The sequence below is a fragment of the Gracilinanus agilis genome, chromosome 1 (genome assembly GCF_016433145.1).
Source record: "Gracilinanus agilis isolate LMUSP501 chromosome 1, AgileGrace, whole genome shotgun sequence".
NCBI classification, from domain to species: Eukaryota; Metazoa; Chordata; class Mammalia; order Didelphimorphia; family Didelphidae; genus Gracilinanus; species Gracilinanus agilis.
The window spans coordinates 113842227-113866816 of NC_058130.1; the positions used below are offsets into that span (position 1 = coordinate 113842227).

At 38.7% G+C, this 24590-nt stretch overlaps 1 pseudogene; it reads right to left on the bottom strand.

Annotated features, from left to right (window-relative positions):
• Positions 1-18806: 18806 nt before the first annotated feature.
• Positions 18807-20587, bottom strand: LOC123230846 (annotated as a pseudogene).
• Between the last annotated feature and the right edge of the window lie 4003 nt (positions 20588-24590).

The following is a 24590-nucleotide window of genomic DNA, read 5'->3' on the forward strand; positions in this document are numbered from 1 at the left end:
AATTTAAATTCTGTGTTCCCTGAGCAAGAAATTCCTCTTATGAGCACCATTTCTTAGAGAAAATAAAAAGGTCTCTAGTGAAGGAAATGATATTGCCTTATAGATTCTTCTCTGGAATGCTGACTCTATTTAGGTAAGCAGCCTTGTGTTAGCCCATTTATTCTCTACAGAAATGTTTCCAATACATGGTTTTAAAAGCAGAAAATCTTTCCAAGGCCTTACAGTTCTTTACTGTCATCCCTTTCCTCTTTCAATAACCTCCAGTGACTTCCTATCACTTCTAAACAGAGTTTGGCATATAAATGTTTTAACAACAAGGGTGGGGGGTGGAGAGGTTTGTATTATTAACATTTTCTCCATCACTTTCTTAAGTCTATATAATTAACAAAACACTAACTTGATCCATGATTTAACTATTTGTAACTTCAGTGGTTGTAAATGCTCTCTCTGTAAATTTAACTGTAGGCACTAAAATCCAATTTATTCATGAGTCAGAAGACATCACCCAGTAGGGTCAGTATGGTCCTTTTTGAATATGACAAACAACAATCATACCAACTAGGCCTCTGAGAGCTATTTGGAGATCTAGCACATCACTACCTTCAGGATCAAATGTAAAATTTGATTTTATTTGGCCCTCAAAGCCCTTTATAATTTGGTTTCCTCCTAGATATCCAGTCTTCTAATATCTTCCTCCCTTCCAGGTATGCTTTGATCCAGGGACATGGGTTTCCTCACTGCTTTTCTCATATGACACTCCATCTGTCCTCCATGTTTAGATATATGAGATAATAAAGCCATTATAGGGGATCTGAAAATTGAATAATTTATCTATATTCTGGATTATTAAAGATTTCTAACTGTGAAGTGAAAGATAAGAATTAAGCCAAAGAGAAAAAATATTCTAAATTAATTAATTAAAAAAAGAATTAAGCCAAAGGAAAACTAAAATATATTTTAAGTATCAAAAGGAAATTTGTTTTAATTTACATTTTTATGACTTATTCTTCCTTTAAAACAATGCTAAAATATGCATTTATGTTTTTGATTTAAGAAATAACTTTAACAGCATTTCACTAGGGTTGATATAGAATTAATTGGGTAATTACCAATGATGCAGCCTATTTGGGAGTCAGGTGGGCTGTTAGGATTTAGTCTAGTAGGAATATATTAATCCAATCCCTTCATTTTATAGATGAAGAAATAGGAACTCAGAGAAGTGATTTTACTTACTCTAGGTCACACAGCTAGTTTGCAATAGTAGCTTGAATAAAACTTCTCCTAATTCCTAATTCAATATTCTTCCCATTCCTCTCTACTTTCATTAGAAGCTTGCCCCTTCAATCATTCACATTTCTGCTGCTTACAAACATGTCCAGGTCTCCTCTAGTCATTATAAAAACACAACAAAACAAAAAAATCCCCTCTACCCAACCATCCCTTCAAGCATTGCTTTATATTTCTTCTCCCGCTTTTTAAAGTCAAATTCCTGGAAAAAATTTGATTGTCTACACTAGCAATCTATAATGATTTTCTCTACAGATGGCTTAAAATTCTTCAACTCTTTTATTTCATAACCCCTGAAATTTGGCTTTATTCCTCACAATTCAATTGAAACTAAACTCTACAAGTTTACTAATGACCTCTTTTTCTTTTTTAAACCCTTACCTTTTGTCTTAGAATTGATGCTATGAGCCCTAAGGGCTACACAATTAGGTTTAAATGACTCATGAGGCTAGGAAGTGTTTAAGGCCAAGTTTGAATCCAGGACCTCCTTTCTCCAAGGCCTGGATCTCTATTCACCGAGCTACCTAGCTGTCTTCTAATGACTTTTTAAAAATTTTTTTAATTTTTTTAGAAAAATTTTCCATGGTTACCTGATTCATATTCTTACTTTCCCCTTCACTCCCCCAAAAACCTCCCCCCATAGCGGATGCGCATTTCCACTGGTTTTAACATATATCATCAATCAAGACTTATTTCCATATTATTGATAGTTGCTTTGGTGTGGTCATTTGGGGTCTACATCCCCAATCATGTCCTCATCAACCGAAGTGTTCAAGCAGTTGTTTTTCTTCTGTGTTTCTACTCCAGCAGTTCTTCCTCTGAATGTGGGTAGCTTTCTTTTCCATAAATCCCTCAGAATTGTCCGGGATCATCTCATTGCTGCTAGTACAGAAGTCCATAATGAATAATAATATTATAGTATAATGACTTCTTAATGATTAAATCTTGTGGACTTTTCTGTTTTCATTGTACTTGACTTCTCTATGGTGTCCAACTGTTGAAGACTCTTTCTTCCTATATATTTTCATCTGAATTTCTAAGATTAAATTTCTTCTCATTTTCTCCTTCTACCTAATTACTTCTCATTCTTCTTTTCTGAATTAAGATCCTGACTTCTTCTAACAGTGGTTGTCTGTTAATGCTCTGTTCTAGGTCCTCTTCCTTTATTTCTCTATACCTCCTTTGGTGAACTCCTGTGGTTTAAATTATCATCTCTATCTCAGATTTATATCTTTTTGCTAAGCTCCAGAACTTGGACTGAATGTCCTTTCCTTGTGCCCACACTTTGGTGAAGCAGTTCAACTCTACATTATACTCTAACCTTGAGTCACTTGCTCCCTCACCTCATTTCTCTGATCATGTCTTAGCAAGTCCCAGTCATGTGTCACTGATAACATCTGCTTCTTTTGTAGTTATTCCCAGGATGCTAAACAGAGAGCTTGAAAAAAGTAATGAAACCATGCTAACTGGGTCCATTACAAATTTATGTGATACAATTTTAATTGGGTCCTCATTACAGCAATGAAATCCTTTGACCTACATGATTGACCATTCTAGTTACCATGGTGACTTTTCCAAACCTTTGCTTCCCTTCTCAAACCTCCCATGGCACCCTCTACCCCTACTCTCTTAGGTGAGACCCTTGCCTGATATTTCATTGAAAAAATTGAGACCATTGACCAAGGTGTTTCCCTTCTCCTTCCTTCTCATCCTATATCACCCTTCTCTTCCTCCATTATCATCTCCTTCACCCTTGCCTCATATGAAGAGGTGGACCTTCTTTTTGGATAAGCAAATTACATGGACCCTCAATCCCATTCTATCCTGTCTTCAGTAGCATATTGCTATCTCTTTTATCCCTATTCCCTCATTAATTTTCAATCTTTCCCTGCCAACTGGTTTCATCCCTACTGCTTACATTCACATCTCTCCTTCCTTCTTAAAAATACCCTCACTAGTTCTTATCATTTCTGCTCAATACTGTCCTTTATTTCTCTTCCCTTTTGTAGCTAAACTCCTGGAGAAAGCTATCTGGGATAGGTGCCTCCATTTCCTTTTTTTTTCTTATTCTCTTTTTAATTCTCTGTAGTCTGGCTTCCGACCTCATCACTAGCTGAAACTGCACTCTCCAAAGTTACCAATGACCTTTCAACTGCAAAGTCTAGTGGCTTTTTCTCAATTGTCTCATGCTTTGTGATCTTTTTGCAATCTCTGACACTTTCAGTGTCCTCTCCTTGAAACTCTCTTATCTCTAGATTTCTATGAATCTTCTCTCTTTTGGTTGTCCTATTATCTGTGTGACTTCTTCATTTTCTTTGCTGGCTCTTTCTCTAGGTGATGCCTACTGATAGTGGATATCCCATGAAGGTCTATCCCAGGTCCTTTTCTCTTTTTCCTGTATACTATCTCATCAGTTCACATAGATTCAGCCACCTCTTTGTATATGATTCTGAGATTTAGTTATCCAGACCTAACCTTTCCATTGTATCACATAAACTCTCTCTTCAGCATCATATCAACAACTAACTATTACACATCTTAAACTGGACATCCTGTAGATATCTTAAACACAAGGTGGGCAAAACAGAACTTATTATTTCCCCCCACCCCAAACTCTACCCCTTTCCAAACTTGCCTATTAATGTACTAACATACTCTCTGTCACTGAGGCCTGACACCTAGGTGACATTCTCATCTCCACACTTGAGTTTATTCTACATATCCAATCTGTTACTAAGTCCTGTTGTTTCTACATTCACAAGATCTCTTATTTTGGATCTCTTCTGTACCTTGATACTGCAATCACCGTGGTATAGGCTCATATCTGGCCTTTTGCAGGAACTTCTTAGTTCTCCTTGCCTCAAGTCTCTATTTGAGAAAATCCTTAATCAGCATCAAAGTAATCTTTCTAAATGGAGATATGATCATGATCACTCTACCCCCTCCATTTGAGAAAATCCTTTAATCAGCATCAAAGTAATCTTTCTAAATGAAGTTATGGTCATGATCACTCTTCCCCCAATCAATAATATTCAATGACTTCCTATTGACTCCAAAATCAGGTATAAAACCCCTTATTTGGTTTTCAAAGATCTTTACAAACTGGCTCCTTCCTATTTTTCTAGTCTTATGCTTTATTGTCCTCTATTTATTCTATGATATAGTAACCCTCTTGCACTAGACACTATCTTTTGACTCTAAGCTTTTTCACTGGCTCTTTCCCTTTTCTCCTGTGCCTGAAATGCTCTCTCTCTGTTTCCCCTTCTGGCTCACTGGTTTTCTTCCCTCATTCTGCTCAAACTCTACCTTCTGGAAGAATCTTTTCTGCTCCTTCCACTTTCTGCCATTGCTAATGTCTTCCTGGAGATTTCCTCCAATTTATCTTGTATGGATCTTGTGTGTGCAGACATACAGGATGATAATTGTTTCCTTGTGGTCTCTCTTATTAGAATGTGAGCTGCCTGAGAGGAGGAACTATTTTTGTCTTCTTTGTATCTTCAGTGTTTTGTACAATGCCTTACATATAGTATGAGTCTAATAAATGCTTCTTCTTGTAATTTAGATTATAATATCAAAATATTAAGGTAGCCTGGACTAGTGAACAGAGAACCAGTCCCAAAGTCAGGAAGATTTGGGTTCAAGATTAGTCATTGCTATCTTATAGCTATGTGATCCATGACAAGTTATGTAACCTCTCACTTGCCCAGGGGAACTTTAAAAATTTTATTTAACTTTATTTTAACTTAAATTTTATTTAACTTTAAACTTTATTTAAGCTTCAGAACAGTTGCCATTTAGCCTCAGAAGAAGTTTGCTCACTGGGAGTTCCCTACATCAATCCTCTGGATTAGACAAAAAAAAAAAGTCAAATGTATATTCATATTGTACTATCATTGATGTACTTCAGTCTCACCCAAGTGATCATTACTTTTGTTGATACAGATCTGAACTTGCCTACATCTCTTATCTTAATTCTATTTATGTCCATCTCTTTCTGTAAATTTTCTATATAGGAGCTATCCAAGCTGCTTGAAGCCTTCTCTTGAATCTTTTAATCTTTTATGTCTTAATATTGCAGTTTAGGACTCTAGAGATCTTCCACTATCCCTTTGGTCAGTGGTAATTTTTATTCTTTTGAGATCATAATATTCCATGCTCTGCATTTATGTAGCACAATTGGGAAAAGACAGGATGTCCCCAAAGTCTTAGTGCAGTTATCATTAAGCCATTATAGCCAGGAAACTGCACTCACATTTTTGTTACACTCTATTTGTCAAGGGAGACACTTAGAGAAAAAGAACAGCTTGTGGTCTTTGAAAGTATTGTATGGTTTTCCAAATGGGAGTGAACCAGATTTCTTTCTTGGACCTTGTTCCATTTTCCATCAGCAGTGCCTGATAGATTGTATGTTGTATGTTGTATATTGTATATTGAACTATATAGCTTAATCTGGGCAATATGGGTTCTGTATCCACTGGATTCATGATGGCATCATAGGACCAGAGATCCAAAACTGGAATGGAACCTAGAGACCGTCTAATCCCAAATCCTCATTTTACAAATGAAAAAAATCAAAGTCCAAAGAAATTGTCTTTAGTTTCTTTGTACTCTTCATTTCACCAAATTATTTTGGTGAAATGAATTTTAAAATTTAACCAACTTTTACTTTCTGTTTCAGTATCAACTCTAAGAAAGAAGGGCAAAGGAAAGTCAAATAGGGTTAAGTAACTTGCCCAGAGTCACACAGCTACAAAGTACCTGGGGCTGAAAGATTCATATATGAATTTGGAAAGCTTATACAAGCATAGGCCTAGCTCTGGACCTAGATATGACCACGTGGTATTGGTTCAAGGGTCGGGGTGAAGGAGGATATCTCCTGGGACCCTGGCTGGGCCCCAGGTGGATGCTGATAGTTTCTGGGAACTCGCCACTCCTGAAAAACTGTAAACAGTCCCATGGATCTTTCAGGGAGGATTGGCCCTCTCTCGGGAAGATTCTCAGACCCAAAATTGTTTAGTCCAGCATCTTTAGCTTTAATCCCACATGCCTCATTCCTTGCCAAGATTAGCCAGGTTATGCAAGCATACTGGCCAAAAGCCACTTTTGTCTACGACCCCCATAAAGGTCCTCACGGTGCCCTCAGCCCTCTGGTATCTCACCCGTGGAGAGGATGCTCTGCCCGGGACCTTCCCAGTCGGGACTCTGGGTGGCTGTACCAGGACCCCCAGCCTTGTGAACCCAGGAGTTGGTGTCTCCCCAGATTTGGTGATGTGTTCTTGGCTTATCTATGCTCTTATTGCTTTCGCTTTTATACTTCTTGGTTGTATATTTTATTGTTGCTGTAAATCAACTTTCAATTTCACTGCCCATTTTATAATTAATAAATAATTCTTACTGAAAACTGTGATGCCAGAGTGTCCTTGCGTAGGAGCAAAGCCAAACACAATCTCTTAATGAGACAAATTCCCTTAACAAGACAGGAGCCAGATTTGAACCAAGGTCCTCCTGACTAGACCTGGTGCCACTTAGCTGCCCTGAAATGAATATATTTTGAAGGTAAAGTTTTAAACCATTTCATGGGACATTGTACCCTCAAATTATATAAGTATTTCAGGCAAACTGTAAGCAGGAAAAGTCTTTTGCTTTCTTATATCTTTGTGACTACTAATCCTAAATATCTGATAAGACCTTGAGAGGATTCATCCTTAAGGTTTTGAGATGGACATAGAAATACACCTCCAGGCTATGCCTAGATACCATTGGGTTGTATCTAGGACATCTATCTGTCCCCTAAACTATGAAGGTCACCCCCTATGTCTTCAGGCAGATCCTAGTCAGATGACCACGCCCCCCACTCTGCCTGAGAACATACCCACATATCAACTGTTGTAAAGAGTATAAAGATCCTAGAATCGATGACTTCTAAGAGGCAGCTTTCCATGTATGCTGTCCTAGCCAAATTCAACACGAATTCCAAAGTAATAAATTTCTCTTTTTATTTCTAAGTTAAGTTATGGAGTCTTGTATTCTTGCAAAGGGTACCCTGCCCAAACCCAAGGGGTTCAACTCAAGCCCCCTACAACATGAGCACAGCTTCCAGAATTATCCCCTTTTGATAATGTACATATTTTCCAAGTTTGTTATTGTATAAATTAATCATCAAAGATTTATTAGGTGCCTTCAACAAAGATATGAGGGTAAAAATATGAAACATTCCTGCTTTCAAGGTGTCTACATTATTTCAGCAAAGATGCCATGTTAGAAAAGGAGCACACACAAAGTATGAATAAATGCTAAATAAATATAAGGAAGTATGGGAGGTGGGGTACTGGCTATTGGAGGAATCAGTAGAGGCTTCCTATAAGAAGATGGTGCTCTGAGCTTTGTGTGGCTAAATGGTATAGTGGAGATAGAGCTGGGTCTGGAATCAGGAAGACCTGAGTTCAACCCGTCTGGGACATTTTTTGGCTGTCTGATCTTGGGCAAGACCTTTAATCTCTATTTGCTTAGGTTTCCTCAACTGCTTTATGGTGATAATAACAGTACTTTTCAGGGTTATTATGAGGATCAAATGAGATATTTGTAAAGTTCTTAGCACTGTGACTAGGTCGTAGTACGCATTTAATAAATGCTTGTTCCCTTTTCCTCTTGAAGCAAGTGAAAGATTTTATGAGGTAGAGATGAGGAGGGAGGCCTTTCCAGTGCTTATTAGCACATCCATCAATCAATAAACATTTATTAAGTGCTGGTGCTTAATAATGATTACTGATTGATTGGGAATGATTAATGAAGGGGTCTGGAGAAAGGGAAAAGAGTACTTCCTATGTGTGTAAGGCAGATAGGGAAAGTTATTGGCTGGACCATATAGTACAGAGAAAAATAGTAATGTTGGAGGCTAGAAAGATAGGTTGGAAGCAAGTTGGGAAGGACTTTAAAAACTAAATGGAAGAATTTTTATTTTACTTTATTGTCAATAGTTAAATCCAGTAGTAACATGGAGCCCCTCAGTAGTATTGAGTAGGGTGGTGACATGTTTTAGGCTTCAGGAAAACTACTTAGTCAGCTTAATGGAATGGGGAGAGATCTGAGGCAGGCAATTTTAATAGTCAAAAGGGAGAGGTGATGAGGACAGAAACTAAGGTGGTGGCCCTGTGAGTAGAGAAAAAGGAATGGATTAAGAAGATGGAGAGGTAGAGACGACAATGTTTGGCAAATGATTTGATATGTGGGAGGAGGGAGAGTTAGTCAATGAGCATTTATTAAGTAACTGCTATAAGCCAGCCACTCTGCTAAGCCCTGGGGATTCACCGAAAGGCAAAAACAATACTGATCTCAAGAAGCTCACAGTCTAAAGGAGGAGGCAATATGCAAATAGCTGGGGGCACAAATAAGATATATATAGGATAAATTAGGGGTAATTTCAGAGAGAGGACATTAACATTAAGGGGAATCAGAAAACTCTTTTCCCAGAAGGTGAGATGTTAGCTGAGAATTGAAAGAAGCTGGGGAAGCCATGAGGTAGAAATAAAGAGGGGAGAGAATTCAGGAGAATGAATAAAGCATTGAGGTTATGAATTTCAGAGATTAGAAGAATGGTGGTGCCCAAGACCGAAATAAATATGTTTCATAGATTGGGAGGTTTTGATAGAAAGATAATGAATTCTCTTTTGATCATGCTTGGTTTGAGACCTGGATCTGGAATATCCAGTTTGAAATACCCAATAAGCAGTTGGTGATGCAGGGCTGGAGCTCAGGAGAGAGAGGAGGTACTGGCTATTATTAGCTGAGTCTTCAGTGATGCATACAAATGTCACACAATCCATTTTGTTTTCAAAGGTACAAATTTAGTATCATATGTCTTAAGGCTGGAAGGAATTTTAGGGATTATCTAGTCCAACCATTTCATTTATTGTGTTAGGAGAAAGGAAAAAAAGACTGCAACAGAGAATAAAACCAGTCAGATAACTTACATATTTCAATAGGTGAGGAAATTAAGCAAAAGGAGGTAAAGTATCTTTCCCTTGGTGCCTTGCACAAGTAATAAATAGGAAAACAGGAATTTAAATCTAGAGCCTTTGACTCCAAATCCAACAAATACTGTACTCATTATACTGTAATTTTGTAAGTAAAACAACAACAGTAATAACAGACCAGTGAAACCATCCTGATTGTGACCCTCACTAGGTTCAGGAATAAATACTAAAGATCAAATTCTCGTAGTCATATAGGATTATATGAATATAATCACAAATGACTTTTGGTAGGTAAACCATCAGAATATTTCAGTTACAGTAAATAAATAATTCTTATGGTAATTGTTCTAATGATATGGAATATCCAAATAATCTCTCTTGACTATTAGAGTGTGATATATAATAGCATACTGGTAAGGAAATGCTGTGTGCAACAGAAATCTATTTTAAAGATGAATCTATTCTTTTATGGTTTAAGGATTGTTTTACATTTGTAATTAATGAACTAGCAGGATTACATTCATATAGAAAAAGAAAACTGATATTTTCCATGGCAAGTTATATTAGGTGCTTGAGTTCAATATTCATGGTTGAGCCATAATTGACTATAATTAAATACTTTTCTAGGGCAGTGTTTTCCTTTTTTTCATGTTTCAGATTGAGACTGAGTACATTTGTGGAATTCATGAATACTCATTGGTCAACATTTCTAATTTACCAGAAGGATATGTTTTTGTGTGTGTTGTGGATGACTCTTTGAACTCTCAGAGGAGTACTAGGTAAGCGAGTAGACATGTTACCCAGGACTAGAGTTACTATGTGGACAGAAATGAATATTTGGGAAAATAAACTTGCATAGTCTTACGAAAGGCAGGGCTATGTGTGGGTCAGGAAGGATGGGCAGGAAAAAGGATGAGGGGGTGGGGAGAACTGGAAGGAATGAGGATGAGAGCTATGTGTTCTTGGGTGGAGTTACTTTGCTGAGAAGAAAGAGAGAGAAGTGCACAGTTGGAATAGGTGACTTTATTGTCCCAGCCTTTGCCTTCTCCTTTGGACCTTGAACTGGAGTTTATCACAGAGATAGAAATGAGGAGGCCCTTGGCCTGAAGTCACCCTTGAGTCTAAAGACCATTTTATTGAGTGGGGATGAGGAGTGCTCAATTCTAGGTGACTCACTAGTATCAGAAAAGTTGTTAGGTAACTTGTTTACATTGTGAGGAATATTATGGTTCAACAGAATGTAGTAGTGGAGACTGATCCAGAGCTTTTAAAACAACCATCTTATACACAAAAAACTATTCACCTTGGCTTTTATTCTTTATGTCAAGGATCCATGGGAGAATTAGGCATCTTTATGATTAGGAATAGATTTTTAAAAGGGGCATCTTTATTACAAGATAACACACAAAAAAAGTTACTTTTATATTCTTTCAGAATTTAAAGAGGTCAAAATTAGGAGTAAGAGAGTTGCTTTCTTAAGGATAAGTGAAAGGTGCCATTTTTAAGGTAATGTACACCAAAAAATTCAAGTTGGAAATGAAACCTTATAAATGAGAATCATCATGCATTACTAAATCTTGCCTCCTTCTCCAATGCATAAAACAAATTATGCTTTAGTACTCAAGTTGAGTCCATTTTTTCTGAGTAACTTCTGAGCAATAACTACTTTTCTTTCAAATAAGGGCATATTTTGTTTAAAAAAATAGAATTTCAAGGAAAAATTATGACTCCCATATGTGTGTAACACAGATGTAATACAAATAGGAAGATTAAAAATAAGGATGTTTGTTCATTAAATTGGACTTCATCTCTCCACTTGGCTCTCCTCTCAGTTTCTAAATCTCATCCCAAGACGTGGGGACTGCAGCTGCTGGAGACTATTAAGATGACAGAATCACAGGTTTAGAATTAGAGGCGATCACCTCATCTGAAAATCTCATGTTAAGGATGAGGAAGTTTTAGGTTAGGGAAACTTAAGTGATCTGCTGAAGGTAACACAGGTTGTCAACCAAATGCAGGTACTCCGATTCCCAAACTACCGCTTTAAACGACGTCATTTCAGAGAGAAGGAAACTGAGGTCCTGAGGGAGAAATGACTCTCTCGTGATTGTATAGTGACTAAGTAGCAGAGTAGAAACCAGCTGCTTGGATTTAGTACTTTTCCTACTACACCGCGGAGCCTAGGTGAGACCGAATCTATGACCTCGGTTTTGTTGGTACGGGGATCCTTCTAGTCCTGGACTCTCTTTATCCTTCATTAAACATCGTTTTTTTTTTTAAAATTTTCTAATTTGGAAAAAACAAGCAAGCAGGGATGGAGCAATCTTCTCCACCTTTTTCAGCGTTTGCGTATGTGAGGGGCGGAGACGAGAACATCTCTAGAAGGAAAGGGAAATTGAGACGCAACGTAACTAGGAATATAGACAAATACAAAGCAGGTAAACGACCCAGAGTTTTAGCGGCTGCTCAAGATTTCGCGGGAGGTGGAAGTAGAGGGGCACGAAACTACGGTTAAAGTCGCCAAGGTGAAGACCCAGCAGGAGCCGGGGGAAGTGGGCGGGGCTCGAGGAGGGGCGGGGACGGAATCGGTAAACTGGTTTGCTGCGTAGGAAGAGGCGGGGGCGGGGCCTGAGATGGGTCCGATTGAATGAGCCCAAGAGGGAAATGGATGGAGTGAAGGGGCGGATCCTGGGGCTGGAGGAGTTGGGGAAGGCAGTCCCCCCATCCCCTGAGGCCCCCGCCTCCTGTGGCCCCGCCCCCGAGTCGGCGCAAGCAGCGGAGTCGTGCTGCTGGGCGGACTGGGGAGCTCAGGGAGCAACGCTCGCGCCCGCTGGCCACTACCCAGAGTTGAGAGGCGGCGGCAGCTCGGGGATCCCTGTCGGGTCGGGGACAGCAGCAGCTGCGGGAGAAGGACCAGTAAGAATATGGCGCTCGTGGGCAATGGAGCTGAGCATGAAGTGGATGAGGTACGGGGTTGGGTAGGGGTACACAGCGGAGATGGGAAAACCCGGGAGGCGATCGGTGCGGTCCCACCGCCGCACTCCTTCCCGAACCCTTAGGGCTGGGGCCGCGTTTACCGAGCCACTGGGGGCAGAGACTGGGCTGGGGGTGCCGGGGCTCCCGAGCGCGGAGCTCGAAGCGCCCTGAGGAGGCCGGAGGCACGCGCTAGGAAGCCAGCCCTGGGTTTGCTGAGGCCCCGAGCAAGGGTGGCTCCTTTCCGAAGGTGGCCGGGCAGGTGGCTCCGAGGCCAGGGTGAGAGCACCGGCGCGGCGGAGCAGCAAGTTGTGTGAGGGCGAGGGGAGAAACTTAAGAGCGAAGAGAGACCTGAGGAGGGGAAGGGGAAGGGGGAAAGAGGAAGAAAAGAGGAGGAGAGAAGGAAGAGGAGAGTGGGAGGAGAGGGGAAGGAGGAAGAGGAGGAGGGAGAAAAGGAAAGAGAAGTCTGGCAAAGAAGGCAGCGGTTTCTGGCTTAAATAGGTTGGGATCATTTCAGGGCTCTTGTTTATTCCTGCCCCTTGTGCACGTCCGAGAAGTGAGGAATGCCGTTTTCCCGTCATAGATGTTTGGTGGGGGGATAGAGCTCTGCCATTTCTGGGGTCCTCCTCTCCGCCCCCCAGGCTTGGCTCGTCCTTGGCCTGGAAAAGACAGCCACACTGGGATGCAGAAGCAGGAGGAGGAAGGAGGCAGGCCGGCCGGTGGACCAGAGAATCATCGTTTCTACCTCTTCCTTGCATCCCCCCATGCCTTTCTTCTGGGCTCAGAAGAAGCCTGATGAGGGTGAGGAAAAGGAAAAGGAGGTTTGTGGGCTGTCAGTGTAAGGGATACACCCTGCCTCATACTCACTTCCTCATTCGTCCTGTCAGAACACCTTCAGGGCCAGCACTCCCGACCTGTTGATTTATTTACATGATCTTCCCGTATTTTTGGCAGCTGAGCTAGAAAGTGTAATTCATAATACTGTATAAGTGATGGACCAAGAAAACCGTCTGGATTTTGCATTTTGCTGGGTTTGGTTTCCATCGATGGGATAACTAAACAGAAGGAAGCAGATTTAATAATAAACGCAGCTGAGGCTTTATAATGCTTTAAAGGTTGTAAAGTACTTTCATTTGAGCTTGGAGGTAGGCACTAGGAGTATTATTAATTCTATTTTACAACTGAAGATACCTGAGGCTCAAGATTTAAGCAATTGCCTTGTATTTGCATCACTCAAAATGTCAAAAGATGGGGCTTTGAATGGGGAGCTTACTGACTTCTTGCCCAATATATTATTCACTATGCTATTTTAAGCCCTATCTAGCTTAGAATCTCCTATTTAGGCATATTATCATCATTTTGATGTATTGAAGGACTTTCTAGCCTGAACCTACCTTTTGATAGTACTTTTAATTACATTGCCCAGTAATTTGATAATGCCAAAATTATAACCACATAGCCTAGTGAATAGTTGAAGCTCTTCATTACTTATGAAACTTGTAAACCACACATAAAGGCAAAAGATAATCTTTAAAGGGATTATTTATTGCCATTCAAATCTGTTTTTAGGAATTACATACTTTTTAGTATTCATAGCTTTTGGCTATCTTTTTGGTCTAATCTTGGGCTAGCAAGTTCCCTTTGTGCCTTGGTTAATTTTTCTCTGCAATTAGGGTATTAATTCTTAACTTCTTCTCTGGGTTTCTGTGAGAAATGACATACTATATTGGATAGATAGATCTTGGGAAGGAAGATACTTTGGCAAATATAGAATATACCTATTTTTGGTTTTAAACTCCTCTAGTGTCTGAAGAATAGCATTCTTTTTCTCTTTTATTGTGGTCTACTTTTCTATTTCAGATTTCTAATTTTTTTCTTCCTAGATTGATTTCTTCAGTTGTTTTCTTAAAATCCTACATTATCATTTTCATTATCTTTATTCTTTCCATCAGAAAAATATATTGAATACTTAATCACTCTTGTACTTTCTGTTCTTCATGGCTCCATTTGGAGTTTTCTTGCAAAGATACTAGAATGGTTTGCCATTTCCTTCTCCTGCTCATTCTATAGGTGAGGAACTGAGGCAAATGGAGTTAAGTGACTTGCTCAGCGTCCCACAGATAAGTGTATGAGGCCACCATCTTCCAAACTGTTCTGGCATTCTCTTTACTTCCTTCCCTATCTGCCCTTCTGAGCCTGTAGGGAAAAAGAAAATTACAGAAATTATCCTTGCCTCTGGAAGTTAGAATCTATGAAAAACTGAATTGATTTATATGACCACATAAAAATGACAGACAAAAGAGTAAAACAAAATATTGCTAGACAGTAAATATTTGAAGAATATGTAATATAGGGGCAGCTGGATGGCTTAGTGACTTGAGAACAGACCCAGAGATGGGAGATCTTGGGGTCAAATATGGTCTCAGACACTTCCTAGCTATGTGACCCTGGGCAAGTCACTTAATCCCCACTGCCTAGCCCTTACTACTCTTTTGCCTTGGAATCAGTACTTAATATTTATTTCAAGTCAGAAGGTAAGGGTTTAAAAAATGTCTATAACCTATTTGTGAAAATTTCCTCCCTAAGTTCTTTTATCCAGTTTACCCAGTCATCTGTCTGTGTATACCATGGGTTCTTAATATTTTCTGCATCAGGGATCCTTTTGGCAGTATGGTGAAGCCCTTTTCAGGATAATGTTTTCAAATAATTGAAGAAAATACTAAACAAATTAGAAACTGGTGAAAATAAAGGTGTATATATATATATATATATTTTTTTTTTTTTTTCCCCATCTCAAGTTTATAGGCTCCTTGAGGTTTAGTTACGGATTCTTTGGAGATCTCTGGATCCAAGGTTAAGATCTTTGGTTATGTACTTCACATCTCCCACTGTTTTTTCTACACTTGTCTCAATCCAGACATTTCTTCCACTATAATTTCTGTCACTTCTTCACTCCCAGCTCAAGAATGAGCATAAGGAAATCTATGTAAGAAAACAAATGTAGCAATGACATATTAACTTCAAGATGAGCTAAAGCACAGAATCTGTATTGGAAAAATAGTGCTCTTGGATAGGATAAAGGATAGAGTTAAAAATAGGGAAAGGAAACATATACAGATCTTTAAGTTTGTTGTTCAGTCATTTTCAGGCCTGTATGATTCTTCATGACCCTATTTGGGGTTTTCTTGGCAAAGATACTGGAGCAGTTTGCCATTTGCTTCTCCAGCTCATTGTACAGATGAGGAAACTGAGGCAAACAGGATTAATAAATGATTTGCCCAGATTCAAACAGCTAGCAAGTGTCTAAAGCTAGATTTCAACTCAGGTAGATGAGTTTTCCTAACTCTAGTCCTGGCATTCTATCTTCTTTGATACCTAGCTTCCCCAAGTTACTTCTGCTAAAAGTGTCTTCTTGAGCACTGTATGACTTCTTCACTGGATTCAATTCAGTGAACATTTATTTTATTTTTAATTTATTTTATTGTCATGTAAAACACACTTGCATATTGGTCATTGTCGTAAGGACACAATCATATATAATCAAAACCCCAAAATAAAACCATAAATACACTTATGTGAACGATACTGTGTACTTTGATGTGCTTTGATCCACATCAATCTGACTACAACAATTCTTTCTCTGGAGGTGGATAGCACTCCCTGTCCTTATCCCAGGGTTCATCCCATATCATTGCATTGCTGAGAAGAGCCAAGTTTTCACAGGTGATCATCATACACTATTTCTGTTACTGTGTACAACGTTTTCCCTGTTCTGCTTATTTCGCTCTGAAATCAGTTCTTGCAGATCTTTCTAGCCTTTTCTGAAATCATCTTGCTTATCATTTGTTATAGCACAATAGTATTCCATCACCAATTTGAACCATAATTTGTTCAGCCATTCCCTAAATGATGGACACCTCCTTAATTTCCAATTCTTCACCTCAGTGAACATTTAAAGAAACGTTTAGCAGTTCTTCATTAAGTTCTATAGAAGTAAAAAAAAAATGAGAACTGCTTCCTAGTAACTCCTAATTTAGTTGGAGAGAAAAAAGATAGATACACGATTCATCTAGGGAAAAGTTCTAGGACCAGAGAATGCAGACATCTACCTGGATAGACTGTTAAGGCTTGTTTGTAGAGAAATGCCCCCTTGCAGATGGGCAGAAGAGCTCTCCTCTTTGTTCCTGGTGACATTTTATAGTGTATGAGAATGTTAAAGAAAAATTACCAAGCTACTGTAAACCTTTGGAAAGATTTTCCAACTTTTTCTGATCATATTTTATCTTTTTTAATTGGGAAATTATTAGGGGAATTGATTTTGAAATTTTATTATGAAGTATCTGGCTTGATATAATGGAGTATATTAAAATTGTCAATATTGGGATGGGTAGATTGATATTAATGCTTTTTTTTTTCTAGTTACTTGGAGTAGAAGTGGGGATGCAGGAGCATAAAGGGTGAATAGAGAAGACCTGGGTGATTCAGAGGACAGGCTTTGTTTTAGAAAGTTTAATGTTGACAGACTTAATCCTGGTTTGGATAAGCCTTTTTTTTCTAGTTAGTTTAATTAAACTTAGATAAAATTGAAGAAAACAGGTTAAAATATTATAAAAATAACCCCATATGACTCAATTTTTCTTTTGGGGGTGGGTCAGGGATATAAATTGAAATGTGTAAATTGATAATTTATGTTTAGTAATAGAAAAATACATTAATTTATCAAGAGGCTCAACTTGTACCCAGGATAACAAACTTGCCTTTTGTACAATATTTTATATTTTGATCTTTCTTGAAGTCCTATCTATTCTTAAAGACCCAGCTCAAATGTCACCTCTTAAGAAGGCAGTAAATTTTAATTTTAATGGCTCAAGGATCATAAGATCATATTTTTCTAGCTGGAAGAGACCTTAGAGATCATTTAGTCAAATAATCTCAGTTTACAGATGTGGAAACTAAGGCCTATAGTTATTGAGTGACTTTCTTAAGGCCATGAGTAAATTAAATAGTAGAGGTAGAATTTGAATCCTCTCAAACTCCAAAACCAGTAACCTTTCCACTGAGTCATGACATGGGTTTGGATCTCAACTATCCCACTTATTACTTATTTGGGAAAGTCATTTAAGCCCTCTATGTCTTAGTTCCCTTATTTGTAAAATGAGGGAATTGGGCTAGATATCCTCTGAGGTCCCTCGCAGTTCCAAATATGGGATCATTCATATATATGTGTATATGTATATCTCTGCCTATAATTTTATCAAGCCTTCTTAGATTCCTTGTCACAAGATAAAAACTGCCTCTCCTCTGAATTCACATGATATAGCATTTTGTTTTTCTTATAGCATCAATCCTAGTTTCCTTTATTTTTGTATTTTTATATATGTGTCTTCCCAGCCAAAAGGTAAATGTTTTTTTTTCTTTGAGTGAAGGGCCTGTGGCTTATTCATTTATTTTATCTTCTATAGAATGTAGCACATATTGCTGAACAAGACACCTTTATCCTAATCTAGGGCCAGGCACAACGCAAAGGAAACTGCAGAGAGAGACTTTTGGCTGTTTTTATGAATATATATATATATATATATATATGTATATATAAAATGTCAACAAATTATACTCTCTGTGTCATGTAGGCATGATATAAGGGTGGAAAGATCACTGTCTTTAAGTCTAGTCCTAAGACCTGGCTTGACTCCTAGCTCAGGTATTTATTCCTTGTGGGTTTTGGGTAGGTCATCTCTTTGAGCCTCAGTTTCCTCATCTCTAATAAAGAAAAAACAAATAAGAAAGATGTTTATAACTACATACTTAAAATGGTTGTTTTAAGGAAAGTGCTTTTTAAGCTTTGAAGTGCTACATAAATATGAGTAGTTGTTTGTGGTGATGTGACATTGAGGTCATTATTTTGAGAGGTTCAGATTGCATGTTTTCCAGTGAAGACTGTTAGCACCCATAAGAGTCAGATTTTTAAATGTAACGTAGGGTCTGGGAAAAGCTTTTTCTTGGCTCTATTAGCACAGTACCTTACATATAGTGGGTACTCAATAAATATTTGTTGAACAGAAAGATCTGCTACTCAGAATTCTTTTGATTTGGGCTTTTGGTTTTCCTTACCTCCTGCTAATCATCATTTTTGGTGAGAGTGGTCATCTCAGGAAGAGTCTTGAAAAAGCTGGGTATTTGTTGTAGAGATAGGAATTCTTTAGAACATAAGCTTTTATCTTCTTTCCATGTTTATCTTACTGTTTTAAATAAATATCACAGTTATTCATTGTGAAGACCTACCTTCTAATCTCTCTGCCTTTGCTTGTATAATGATTTCAACAATCCTGTTTGATGAGAAAGGAGGTTTGGGTATCTCCATTTTCTGTTCTAACTTTTTTTTAATTTTACATGAGATCTATAGTTTCTTCAGTGTAGGAAGTGAGCAGGAAGGGCCTTTCTTTCTTTCTTTTTTTTTTTTTCTTTTGCTCCCTGGAATTATTAGGGTGAAAGTGAGATAAAGGATCTTTTAGTCACCCCCCTTTCTAGTCTGTAATTCATGGAGTATTGGTGGAGGGAGGATGGGGAGAAAAATGGAGCTTGTCCCAGAGAACTGGACTGGGATGCCTGGGGGAGGGAGTGGTTCCAATCATTCTTTAGAAGAACTGGAGTTAAAGACTGAAGACCAAAGGCTGCTGCTGAAACTGGGGCTTGGGGTGGGCTGGGGGTTAGAGTTCAACCTAGGGGCTGCTTAAAAGGCTTTGTGGCCTGTCTGGCCTCTTGGCTCACCCTTTCCAATTACACATGAATTGGAGGCAGAACTCTTCCTACCACAGCAGGGCTACATACTGGACAGCCATAGGTATGCCCACAGGCTTTTCTGGAGCTTTGGGTGTCCCATAATACCCCAATACCTCTCTGATGCTAGCTTGTCCTCCTGGGTGACCATAGAGGCAGGGACCACACAGACCATTATAGAGCTTGATCTGATGGCCCCTGGAGTTTTGCCTGTGTAGCTGATATTCAGGGTAGGGCTCAGCATGGGTGCCAGAATCACTTCCAAGTTCTGCTTCTTCCAGTGGGTGATGATGCTGTGATGGTATTCCTCAATTTTGTGATGTGTGTTGCAGAGGATGGTGGCCAGTCTTGGGAGCTGAGGCCAGATGAGAATGGCTATCAGTCCTTTGAGCTAACAGGGCATCTTGAGGATGATGGTCAGGGCTCCCAGGCATGTATCTAGTCCCTTTTGAAGTTCTCCAGGAAGGCCTTGCCTCCATCCTAAAAGAGCCCACTGGCCATCAGCATCTGCATGGCCTGAAGGATGCTGGAGGCTTTGAATGGGACAAGCATGTGCCCAGTGGCCTCCTGTAGCGCCTTGGTCTCCGGTCCTGATTGCTTCATGGAGGGGCTGTACATGGTATATATATATGTCAGACTCATAGAAGCTAATCTGCAAGGGCTTTATGCTGGCAGAGATTGCCTCCCCAAAGGGCATAAGGGGCACCATGGAGTCCAGGTGGAGCATGGCAGTGTTCCTGCAAGCACAGAGCAAGGCTGTCTACATCCCTGGCCATGGCGAATGCCAGCTATCCATTGATGCTTATTGATCCTGGCCATGGGCCCCACAGACATGGTGAATGCCAACTGTCCATTGATGCTTGTTGATTTTGTTTAAGATAGCCTTGAGTCCACAGATGCCACAGAAGATTGAAGGGAATCAGGTGCTGCCCTTAATATTGGTGCCCAAGTCCAAGATGGAGCCTAAGAGAGCATCCTCCCAACCTGAAGATCCACCAAGGCTCTTGGCAGTGTTCAAGGGGTTCAGGGTATGACCAAATATGGGGCTGCTACAGTTGTAGCCCCCTGCTTCTACAGCAACTGTACCACTATGTAATCCTCTGTGGTTGGGAAACCCATATTGCAGGACAGGCCCAGTGAAAGAGTCCTGGTACCCATAGAGGAAGTACTCCTTGAGGCGAATGGGGATCCCATAGAGTAGGCTACTGGCTTTGGGCTGCTGGACCTTGCAGTTGGTGATGAAGTTGATCTCCTTGGTTACCTCCTAGGCCTGGTCCAAGTTGCTGTAGATGGCAGCTTCTGAGAATGATTCTTGGCTTTTGTGTTTCTGGACCATTTGGGCTAGGGGCAGGGCCAGTACAGTTTCTACCCTTTGGTTCTGGAAGTGGAAGGCTTTCATGATCTGGCCCATTGTTCTTCACGAACCCTTGCTGGTAGCTGGTTTTGTTTAGCTCCTGTCAGAGTTCTTCCATAGTCCAGCAGCACAGTGCTTTGGCTGCTGCCACCAGGCAACTTGCCAGAGCTGCCCCTGTGGGCACCACCAGCCAGGATCCCCAGTGCAGCTCCTCCAGGGTCATGAACACCCTTTACATGGGCTGGAAGATGGACAGATGAATGGATGGATTTACCTTCTTTGCAATGTATAGTTCTTAGAAAGTCACCTTAGGGGTGATGAGAAGTGATGTGACTGGCCAAGGGTCATACATAGAGCTAATAAGGTTCAGAGATGGGACTTAAATCTAGGTCTTACTGGCTCATAGCTCAACTTTCTATGCATTATGATATGCTACTCTTCTTCACTGTTTTTTAAAAATATATTCTTGAATTCAATTTTCACTTAGTCATTTTTTTCACTTATGTTGTCTTTACATATTTTGCTTCTGAGATTTTAACTTTGTATCAGCATATACATCTTTTCATGGTTCTCTGAATTCCTCACATTTCTCATTTCTTTCTGAACAGTAATATTCCATTACATTAATTTACCCTAATTTTTTCAGCCATTCCCCAATATGTGAGTACCCATTTTGTTTGTAGGTTTTTGCAATCACAAAAAGTATTGCCTCAATATTTTGATGTGTATTGGTTTTTTGTTTTTGATTCTGACTTCTTGGGGGTCTAAGGTATGTATAGTTAGTCATTCGTATAATTACAAATTTATTTTCAGAATGATTAGACTATTTCAGCTCCATCAGCAAAGTATTTGTAGATTCATCTTCCTACATCAATCCATATATTTTAAAAATATTTTACTAGAAAGGGAACATATAATTGTCATGACCTGTCTTTCCTAGGACAAGGTCAGGAAAATGGGGAATATGTAGTAAACTCTGATTTGTGTATTTCACTTTTTTTTTGTGTGCATGTGAATATACCTAATATGATGCAATCAGAATAGAATCTAGTAGCTTTTTTTTCACCTTTGATTTTTCAAAGTTCAGTTTTAAAGTGATAATTGCAAATTATACTAAAATACTTAGAAAAAACATAGTCATAAATATTTTAGGAATTACTTAGGTCTCTGCTCATCTTATTTTTACACAGACTCTTACGCTCAGAACCTAAAATATAGATGTGGCTTTATTTAACTTGAATGCTCAGTTTTCTGTGATGGTGTCTAGATTCTTTTCTAGAAAAATTATATTATCTTTTGATGCTATCTCTCCTACATTTTCCAATATATTCCTCCTGCTCTCCTTTGTCCAGAGAATCATTCTTTGGGAAGCAAAGTTAACCAACTGAATGAAAAAATGTGAAATTATATTCAATGTGCTGCATCTGAAGTCCTCATGTCTGCCAAGAAGTAAGAGGCACTTTCCCACATTTCTTCTTTAGAGCCAGGATTGGTCATTATAATTCCTTAGCATTCAGTTTAGATTGTTTTGTTGTTGGCCTTTCCATTTATAGCAATGTTGTCATTATGTATATTATTTTCTGTTTACTTTTCATTAGTTCATATGTCTTACCACATTTTGTTACATTATATTATGTCAATATATATAATTATATTAATATTTTATAATAATAGTCAGTTTGAACTGTGATATTCCATTTCATTCCATTACTACCTATGGGAATCCCCCAAGGCTCTATCTTGGGCCTCTCTTCTTCTATATTACCTCATTTGGTGATCTCATCAGTGCCCATGGGTTCAATTATCATTTCTATGCATATGACTCCCTGATTATATTTAGCCCTAGTCTTTTCTCCTTTCCAGTTGCCTCTTGGGCCTCTCACTGGACATTTCTAACTGGATGGCTTTGTATCTCAATGTCAGTGTGTCTAAACTAGTATTCATTATCTTTTATTCCAAGTCCTTCCTCTCTTCTAAACCTATTACTGTTGAGACCACCATTGTCCTCTCAGTCATCTACATTGATAACCTTAGTGTTATTTTCACTTCTCATTCACATTCCACATATGTAATTGGTTGCAAATTCTTGTTATGTCCACTTTTACAACATCTCTAGTATATTCTCTTCTTTCCACTCATGCAATTATAACCCTGGTTCTGCCCTGTTGACTTCTTGCCTGAACTGTGTAAGTAGCTTTCCAATTTGTCTCTTTGCTTTAATTCTCTTACCACTTTATCCATCGTCCACTGAATGAGTATGATTTTTCTTTTTTAAAGATATATTTTTATTTATTTCATTAAATATTTCCCAATTACATCTACATTTTAAAAAATATCTAAAAGATTTTTGAGTTCCAAATTCTCTCCCTCCCACCTGCCCTTTCCCCTCCTAAAGAAGACAAGCAATTTGACTGATTAAACATGTGAGGTCATGCAAAGTATTTCCATATTAACTATGTTGCAAAAAAAAACCAAAAACAACACAGCAAAAAACTCCAAGAGAAAGAAAGAAATTTAAAAGAATGCCTCATTTTGCATTGAGTACATCATTTCTCTCAGGGTGGAATCATTTTTCATCATGAGTTCTTTGTAATCTACTCTGATCATTGTCTTGATCAGAGTAGCTTTGTCTTTCACAGTTGATCATCCTTACAATATTGCTATTACTGTGTTCTCCTGGTTCTGCCCTTTTCACTTTGCATCAGCCCATATAAGTCTTCCCAGATTTTTCTGAAACCAGAGGATGATTTTTCTAAAGCAAACACTTGACTATGTTGCTTTCCCCTCTCTCCCTTGTTTAAAGAGGTCCAGAGCCTCCCTTTTCTCTCTAGGGTCAGATAAGGCCTTGGCATTTAAAGCTCTTCATAATCTGTAATCTGACACTTTCCTACCTTTCTAGTCTTTTCACATTCTATTGTCTTTCTTGGTGGACTACTTGTAGTTCCTTTGCAATTCTGTTTACCTTATTTGTGCCTTTTCACTGGCTATCCTGAGAACCTGTCAGTACTTCTGTAGTTCCTTTGGCTTTTTTTAAGATTTAAGCCCACAGTTTACTTTCAGTGTGAGGCCTTCCTATTCCTTCCTCCTCAATACTTTTCCTATAGATTATCTTCCATATAATCTGTATGAATCTTGTATGATTTTAGATATTTACATTTCTTCTCTTTCCTCATTAGAATGAATATTTCTTGAGGGCAGAGACTTTTTTCCCCTTTGTTTTTCAAGCACTTAGTGCCAAGTCTGGCACACAATAGAGTAACAATATTAATAAATATAAAATAACAGTAATAATAATCATAGCTAGCATTTATATAGCATTTTAAGGTTTATAAAGCACTTTACATATGTTAACTCATTTGGTCCTCACAATAACCCTATAGGGTAGGTACTATTACTATCCCCATTTTACTGATGAAACTGAGGCAAGTTAAGTGAATTACTGAAGGTCATATAGCTAGAAAGTGTCTGAGGTGGAATTCAAACTTGTGTCTTCTCTTCCTTACTCCCAGTGTTAGGGCACTCTATCTGCACTCTTTATAATGCTTAACTGACATTTATGTATCTCAATTTATATAGCCATCCCCTGACATGTGCTTTGTTTCCATTTCTTTGGAACTACAAAAAATGCAGTGATAAATATTTTGGTGGGACCCCAGGTTCTTCAAATAAGTTAGTTAATTATGCCTTTTGAGTATGGCCTTCTGTGCTATGTGTTACCTTCATCAGGTGTACCTAATTTAAATCTAGAGAGGCTTATAACCTGAAGATTTGTCACAGCAATTTGTGAAGACCAAAGATCTGCTAAAGTGGGGATCTATTAGTATTAGTTGAGGAGAGACCCAAAGCAGTGATGAAATAATCTCTTTTGGAGTATTGACACATAAGAACTTAAAAGAAAAATTTTTTTACCAATTATATGTAACATAATAAATTTCCACCTAAGTTTTCCAAAGTTATATGATCCAAATTGTCTCCCTCCCATAACAGGAAGTGACTAGCACTTCGATCTGGGTTTTAACATGTATTATCATGCGAAACATTTCCATATCATTAATTTCTGTAAAGCCAAGGTTCTCAAGCAAAAACTCAAATAAACAAGTGAAAAATAGTATGCTTTCATCTGCATTCCAACTCCAACAGTTCTTACTCTGGAGGTGGATAGCATTCTTTGACATGTAAAAACTTTTGAGAAAGTCTGCTGTTAACAGCCACATTATATCAAAGGA